Source organism: Oncorhynchus keta, unplaced genomic scaffold (genome assembly GCF_023373465.1).
Source record: "Oncorhynchus keta strain PuntledgeMale-10-30-2019 unplaced genomic scaffold, Oket_V2 Un_contig_16323_pilon_pilon, whole genome shotgun sequence".
Classification (NCBI taxonomy): Eukaryota; Metazoa; Chordata; class Actinopteri; order Salmoniformes; family Salmonidae; genus Oncorhynchus; species Oncorhynchus keta.
The window spans coordinates 4387-12608 of record NW_026279838.1 but is presented as its reverse complement, the minus strand read 5'-3'; the positions used below and the strand labels follow the sequence as shown (position 1 = coordinate 12608).

General features: G+C 52.5%; 1 long non-coding RNA gene and 1 pseudogene across 4 annotated transcripts; one reads left to right on the top strand and one right to left on the bottom strand.

Annotated features, from left to right (window-relative positions):
* The first annotated feature begins 306 nt into the window (after positions 1 to 306).
* LOC127919314 (rab11 family-interacting protein 4A-like) lies at positions 307 to 4952 on the top strand (annotated as a pseudogene).
* A 1089-nt stretch (positions 4953 to 6041) lies between these two features.
* Positions 6042 to 7701, bottom strand: LOC127919313 (uncharacterized). Of its 4 annotated transcripts, none has more exons than XR_008102558.1 (3): positions 7203 to 7701; positions 6757 to 7014; positions 6042 to 6710 (listed from the first exon to the last, which is right to left on the bottom strand). It is a non-coding gene; the product is annotated as an uncharacterized LOC127919313 (long non-coding RNA). The 4 variants fall into 4 exon arrangements; XR_008102555.1 differs by having other exon boundaries at positions 6757 to 7249; positions 7297 to 7701; XR_008102556.1 differs by having other exon boundaries at positions 6757 to 7249; positions 7391 to 7701.
* Positions 7702 to 8222: the final 521 nt, after the last annotated feature.

Here is an 8222-nt window from a genome sequence, read left to right as displayed (position 1 = left end):
TAGTAATGCACAGGAACACCTTAGTAACACAGGGAACACCTTAGTAACAGACCTTAATGAAACACCTTAAGTAACGCACAGGAACACCTGTAACGCTTACAGGAACACCTTAGTAAATATTGGCCAGGAACACCTTAGTAACGTGACAGGAACACCTTAGTAACGCCGCAGGAACACCTTAGTAACGCGCAGGAACACCTTAGTAACGCGCAGGGAACACCTTAATGCACAGGAACACCTTAGTAACAAACAGCTGTAAATTGGTAATAGAAATGGTAGATATCTGGGTAACTGTTTTCTCTATAGAGTTCAGCAGCTGGAGGAGGAGGAGAATGGGGAGATGAAACTGAATGTGTGTAAACTGAAGTCTCAGACTGAGAAACTAGACCAGGTGGTGGTCATAAAGTCTGCCTGTCTATCTGTCTGCCTGTCTATCTGTCTGCCTGTCTATCTGCCTGTCTGTCAATGGATAACTCCCCCATCTCCCTCCATCTCCTCTCTCCCCCATCTCCCTCTCTCCCCCATCTCCTTCCCTCTCTCTCTCCCCCGTCTTCTCTCTTCCATCTCCCCTCTCCTTTCCCTCTCACTCTCCCCCCATTTCTTCTTCCCCATCTCCATCTCTCTCTCTCTCTCTCTCTTATCTCCTTGCTCTCTCCCCATCTCCATCTCTCCTCCCCATCTTTTATCCTTCCTTCATGTCTCCCTCTCTCTCCCAAATATCTGTTCCCTCTCTCCCCATCCTTCCATCTCTTCCCCCATCTCTGTTCCTCTCTCCTGTTTCTCCTTCATCTCTTCCCCCATCTCCTCTCTCTCCCCCCATCTCTCCCCTATCTTAATCTCTCCCCCATCTCTGTTCCTCTCCACCTGTTTCTCCTTCTCTCTCCCCATCTCCTTTCCCCATCTCATTTTCTCCTTCCATCTCTCCCCCATCTCTGTTCCCCCCATCTCCTCTTTCTCCTTCCTCTCTCTCTCCCCATCTCCCTCCCTCCCCCCATCTCCCCATCTCCCCCCCATCTCCTCTCTCTCCTCCCTCCCCATCTCCCTCCTCCCCTCCCCCCTCCCCAGGAGCTTAGCGTGACAGACCGGTTGGAGGACACCAGTCTGAGGCTGAAGGATGAGATGGACCTCTACAGGAAGATGATGGACAAGCTGTGGCAGAACAGACATGAATTCCAGAAGGAGAGAGAGGCCATGCAAGAGGTACGGACACACACACACATACACACACACAATATATTTTCCTCCATTCGTTCCTATTGCACTCAACTGCTTTAGTGACCAAATTCACCACGTTCTATATTTTAACTTCTAACCACCTAGGAAACTACATTGATGTGACAGACAAACTCTTCCTCCCTCTGTCCTCCTCCAGTCCCTCCCTCCTCCCCTCTCTCTGCCCCTCCATCTCTCCCTCCTCCATCTCTCCCTCCCTCCATCTCTCCCTCCTCCACTCCCCTCCCTCCCTCTACCCCTCCCTTCCCTCTACCCCTCCCTCTCTGCCTCCTCCTATCCATCTCCCTCCCTCCATCTCTCCCCTCCCTCCATCTCTCCCCTTCCTCCTCCCTCCCTCTCCCTTCATCTCTCCCCTTCCCCTCCCTCTGTCCCTCCCTCTCTATCTCTCCCCCCTCTCTCCATCCCCACCCCCTCCCTCCCTCCATCTTTGTAGTTGATAGAGGACCTGCGTCGGAGTTGGAGCACCTGCAGCTGTTTAAGCTGGGTTCAGAGGCGGGGCAGGGGGCGGGGCTATCAGAATACAACGCCAAGACACGGGAAATAGAGATGGAGCATGAGGTCAAGAGACTCAAACAGGTGAGGCTCATAGACACACACACACATAGACACACACACATAGACACACACACATAGACACACACACACACATAGACACACACACACACATAGACACACACACATAGACACACACATAGACACACACACACACATTCACACACATTCACACACACACACATAGACACATAGACACACACGTACACACACACACACGTAATGTACACACACGCTGAACGTGTACACACACACACGCTGAATGTGTACACACACACGCTGAACGTGTACACACACACACCCGCTGAACGTGTACACACACCCCGCTGAACGTGTACACACACACTGAATGTACACACACGCTGAACGTGTACACACACACACCCGCTGAACGTGTACACACACACTGAATGTGTACACACACGCTGGACGTGTACACACACTGGACGTGTACACACACATGCTGGACGTGTACACACACACACATGCTGGACGTGTACACACACACACACATGCTGAACGTGTACACACACACACACAGAGACATACACAAAACCCAGACGAATTGAGGCTGTTCTGAGGGCAAAAGGTGAAACTCAATATTAGGAAGGTGTTCAATATTAGAAACATTTTCTCAGTTTATATTCTAACTCCTCTTTCTCCTTCCTCCCTCCCTTCCTCTCTCCACCCCCCTCCCCTCTCCCTCTCTCTCTCCACCCCTTCCCCCTCTCTCTCTCTCTCCACCCTACAGGAGAACTTTAGAGCTGCGGGACCAGAAGATGACCTGAACAGTCAGATCCTCAGTCTGAGTCTGTATGAAGCTAAGAACCTGTTTGCCTGCCACACCAAGGCCCAGTCACTGGCTGCTGAGATAGACAACGCTTCTAGGGACGGGTGAGAGGGTCTGACTGTGGGGTAGAGTGGAGTTGGGTAGAGTGGAGTGGGGTAGGGTAGAGTGGGGTGGGGTAGAGTAGAGTGGAGTGGGGTAGGGTAGAGTAGGGGTAGAGTGGAGTGGGGTAGGGTGGAGTGGGGTAGAGTGGAGTGGGGTAGGGTGGAGTGGGGTAGAGTGGAGTGGGGTAGAGTGGAGTGGGGTAGAGTGGAGTGGGGTAGAGTGGAGTGGGGTAGAGTAGAGTGGGGTAGAGTAGAGTGGGGTAGAGTGGAGTGGGGTAGAGTGGAATGGGGTAGAGTAGAATGGGGTAGAGTAGAGTGGGGTAGGGTGACATACAGAAATCAGCAGGAGAGGGACGGTTGAGCTACAGGCTCATGTTAGTCACTTTGTGTCAAATGTCATTTTATTTGTTTAAAAAAAAAAAAATCTCTATCTTTTGATTGACATTCTCTCATGCTCTCTCTCCCCCTTCCTACCTCCCTCCCTCCCTCCCTCCCTCCCTCCTGTCCTCCTCCTTTCCCTCCTGTCCTCCCCTCCCTCCCCTCCTCCCCCTGTCCTCCTGCCCTCCCTCCCTCCCTGCTGTCCTCCTCCTCCCTCCCTCCCTCCCTCTCATTCTCCCCTGTTCCTCCCCATTCTCCCTTTGTTCTCCTCCCTCCCTCCCCTCTTTCCTTCTCCCCGTTCCCTCCCTCCCTCCCTCCTGTCCTCCTCCCTCCTGTCCTCCCTCCCTCCCTCCCTCCCTCCCCTCTCATTCTCCCCCGTTCCTCCCTCCCCTCCTTTCCTTTCATTTTCTCCCCGTTCCTCCCTCCCTCCCTTCCTCTCATTTCTCCCCTGTTCCCTCCCTCTCATTCTCCCCGTTCCCTCCCTCTCCCTCCTTCCTCCTCTCCCTCCCTCTCCCTGTTCCCTTCCTCCTGTCCTTGTCCTCCCTCTCTTTCTCTCTCTCCCTCCTGTCCTCCTCCCTCTCCCTCTCTCCCTCCTCTCCCCATTCCTCCCTCTTCCTCCTGTCCTCCTCCTTCTCCCCTGTTCCCTCCCTCTCTCCCTCCTGTCTTCCCTTCCTCTCTCCCTCCCCTCTCCCCCGTTCCCTCCCTTTCCCTCTCCCTCCCCTCTCCCTCTCCCACCTGTCCTCCTCCTCCTCCCTCATCTCCTCTAGTTGGTGGATGCTCTGAAGGAGCAGGAGTGTGTTAACCTCCGTCTGAGACAGTATATGGATAAAATCATCCTGGCCATTCTGGACCACAACCCCTCTATCCTGGAGATCAAGAGTAACAGTTAAACACACACAAACACACACACACACACACACACACACACTTCCATGCCTGGGGATGGGACAGAACTTAAAACAACAGACACTGAAAACAACTGACAGCTGTCTGTGGTTTACAGCTGAAACTCGCCGTCTACTCTATCTGTCAATCAACTGTTAGATGTCCCGCCTCCTTTATCTATCCCACCAATGATGAACTGTTATTACGTTGCCATGAATGACATCTATCCGGAGACGAGCAGTATTATGATGGTGTTCACTTTATGATGATGATAATTATTCTAAGTTAGGTTGACACACACTCTCCCTCTGGGTTCACGACCTCCAGGATGACTGTCCACTAGCCTACAATGATGTCATCATTTATTACTGATTTAACATTTGCAAACCGGAGCGCGCCACTTTGATTGGCTAACTGAGCTGTTCGATCACGTTCAAAAGTGGGTAAAGGTCGTAGGTGAGCCGGACGAGGAAGTGTAACAGATGGCGTTGGTAGGTTAAGACGAGGGATTTTAAGAGTCCTTCGGGTTAAGGTCTGATAGCTTGGTAGAGATGGGAGTCGTTGGTCATATTATGGACCTTTCGGATGTTTGATGCCGGGATACAGTAGCCATCAACCGTGAGGTGAGACTCACCCTCCTCCCTCCCTCCCTCCCTCCCTCCCTCCCCTCCCTCCCTCCCTCCCTCCCTCCCTCCCTGTCCTGTGTCAATGGTCACCTCCATTAACCGTGAGGTGTGACTCACCCCTCCCTCCCTCCCTCCTCCCCTCCCTCCTCCCTCCCCTCCCTCCCTCCCTCCCTCCCTCCCTCCCTCCCTCCCTCCCTCCCCCTCCCTCCCTCCCTGTCCTGTGTCAATGGTCACCTCCATCAACCGTGAGGTGTGACTCACACCCTCCTCCCTCTCCTCCCTCCCCTCCCTCCCTCCCTCCCTCCTCCCTCCCTGTCCTGTGTCAATGGTCACCTCCATCAACCGTGAGGTGTGACTCACCCCTCCCTCCCTCCCTCCCTCCCTCCCTGTCCTGTGTCAATGGTCACCTCCATCAACCGTGAGGTGTGACACACCCCTCCCTCCCTCCCTGTCCTGTGTCAATGGTCACCTCCATCAACCGTGAGGTGTGACTCACCCCTCCCTCCCTCCCTGTCCTGTGTCAATGGTCACCTCCATCAACCGTGAGGTGTGACACACCCCTCCCTCCCTCCCTGTCCTGTGTCAATGGTCACCTCCATCAACCGTGAGGTGTGACTCACCCCTCCCTCCCTCCCTGTCCTGTGTCAATGGTCACCTCCATCAACCGTGAGGTGTGACTCACCCCTCCCTCCCTCCCTGTCCTGTGTCAATGGTCACCTCCATCAACCGTGAGGGTGACTTCCACCCCTCCCTCCCTCCCTCCCTCCCTCCCTCCTCCCTCCCTCCCTCCCCTCCCCTCCTGTCCTGTGTCAATGGTCACCTCCATCAACCGTGAGGTGTGACTCACCCTCCCTCCCTCCCTCCCTGTCCTGTGTCAATGGTCACTCCATCAACCGTGAGGTGTGACACACCCTCCCTCCCTCCCCTGTCCTGTGTCAATGGTCACCTCCATCAACCGTGAGTGTGACACACCCCTCCCTCCCTCCCTGTCCTGTGTCAATGGTCACCTCCATCAACCGTGAGGTGTGACACACCCCTCCCCTCCCTCCCCCTGTCCTGTGTCAATGGTCACCTCCATTAACCGTGAGGTGTGACTCACCCCTCCCTCCCTCCCTGTCCTGTGTCAATGGTCACCTCCATCAACCGTGAGATGACTCACCCTCTCCCTCCTCCCTCCCTCCCTCCCTCCCTCCCTCCCTCCCCTCCCTCCCTCCCCTCCCTCCCTCCCTCCCTGTCCTGTGTCAATAGTCACCTCCATTAACTCTGAGGTGAGACTCACCCCTTCCTCCCTCCCTGTCCTGTGTCAATGGTCACCTTCATCAACCGTGAGGTGTGACTCACCTTCCTCCTCCCTCCTCCCTCCCTCCCTCCCTCCCTCCCTCCCTCCCTCCCTCCCTCCCTCCCTGTCCTGTGAATAGTCACCTCCATTAACCGTGAGGTGTGACTCCCCTCCCTCCCCCTCCTCCCTGTCCTGTGTCAATAGTCACCTCCTCTTCTTTGTCTTCTCTTTCATCTACACTGACAGGACAGGTGAAAGATGCCCCACTCAGATACTTCCTTTCACCTGTCTGGTCTTCTCTGATCAGTTCAAATCAAGGAAAGGAAAGGAAAGGAAGGAGATGAGGCCACTTCAGACCACTGAGACTCACCCCTCCTGTCCTCCTCCCTCCCTCCCTCCCTGTCCTCCTCCCTCCCCCTCCTGTCCTCCTCCCTCCCTCCCTCTCCCTCCTGTCCTCCTCCCTCTCCCTCATGTCAATCAAGGAAAGGAAAGGAAAGTAAGGAGATGAGGCCACTATCAGACCACTGAGACTCACCCCAAGTTTAGTCTCCACGCTGATTCCTCTGGTCGGGGGGACGTGAAGATCATACCTTCTGATTCTATGATCCAGTTCCTCTCTGGGCGTGAAGATCATACCTTCTGATTCTATGATCCAGTTCCTCTCTGGGCGTGAAGATCATACCTTCTGATTCTATGATCCAGTTCCTCTCTGGGCGTGAAGATCATACCTTCTGATTCTATGATCCAGTTCCTCTCTGGGCGTGAAGATCATACCTTCTGATTCTATGATCCAGTTCCTCTCTGGGCGTGAAGATCATACCTTCTGATTCTATGATCCAGTTCCTCTCTGGGCGTGAAGATCATACCTTCTGATTCTATGATCCAGTCCCTCTCTGGGCGTGAAGATCATACCTTCTGATTCTATGATCCAGTTCCTCTCTGGGCGTGAAGATCATACCTTCTGATTCTATGATCCAGTTCCTCTCTGGGCGTGAAGATCATACCTTCTGATTCTATGATCCAGTTCCTCTCTGGGCGTGAAGGTTATAACTTGTTATGAAGTGTCCATGACCTGTCATAAGCATTTAAGACAGGCGTCGTACTGGTGTCATAGCGTTGTTTATAGGCTTAACGATGCATAGTGAACAAAGTGTTAATAATAATGACACCCTATTCCCTGTATAGTGCACTACTTTGTACCAGGGCCCAATGATACCCTATTCCCTGTATAGTGCACTACTTTGGACCAGGGCCCAATGATACCCTATTCCCTGTATAGTGCACTACTTTGGACCAGGGCCCAATGATAACCTATTCCCTGTATAGTGCACTACATTGGACCAGGGCCCAATGATAACCTATTCCTTGTATAGTGCACTACTTTGGACCAGGGCCCAATGATACCCTATTCCCTATATAGTGCACTACATTAGACCAGGGCCCAATGATAACCTATTCCCTGTATAGTGCACTACTTTGGACCAGGGTCCAATGATACCCTATTCCCTATATAGTGCACTACATTAGACCAGGGCCCAATGATAACCTATTCCCTGTATAGTGCACTACTTTGGACCAGGGCCCAATGATACCCTATTCCCTGTATAGTGCACTACTTTGGACCAGGGCCCAATGATACCCTGTTCCCTATTACAGTGCACTACATTGGACCAGCGCCCATAGGTATTAGGGTGCCATTGGGGATGCATAGACAGTGTAGGTAATACTAGGAGTATAACCAGCTTGTTGTGCTATGTAGTAGTGTATAACCACCGTGCACTGAGTTATGTGTCGCTGTAGAAGATGAGTGTAATAGTGTATAACCACCGTGCACTGAGTTCACTGGGTCCTGTTCAATAGGGATACATTGTCTTGAAACTGAGTCAAACGGTACAAGTACCTACCTGAACATGTCCAATAAGAACAAATGTTTTTTTTGTTTTCCGTTGCGAAACGTTTTTGCTACGCTGTGCCCTAATAGTGAACACGACCCCACCCAGGACTTTGAGAAAGGCCAACGAGAGGTATCAAGGTGGTAGTTATTTAGGGGGAGAAACCTAACGTTCCACGGAAGTCAAAATGTTCACTCAGTCATGCCAAGATGAAAACGTTACCTAAGTGGAAGTTAGGATTTGCCTCCTAAGAGAATAAGTCACATGAGTTGTTAGGACAATGTCTATAAAGGTTAAATGTTTATTTTTCATACAGATCTATAAAATAATAAACGTTGGGGACTAAGTTCGTACGGTCTTTTGATCAGACTGGAATGAGGGTAAGGAGATGTCAGGGCATTGGAATGAGGGTAAGGAGATGTCAGGGCATTGGAATGAGGGTAAGGAGATGTCAGGGCATTGGAATGAGGGTAAGGAGATGTCAGG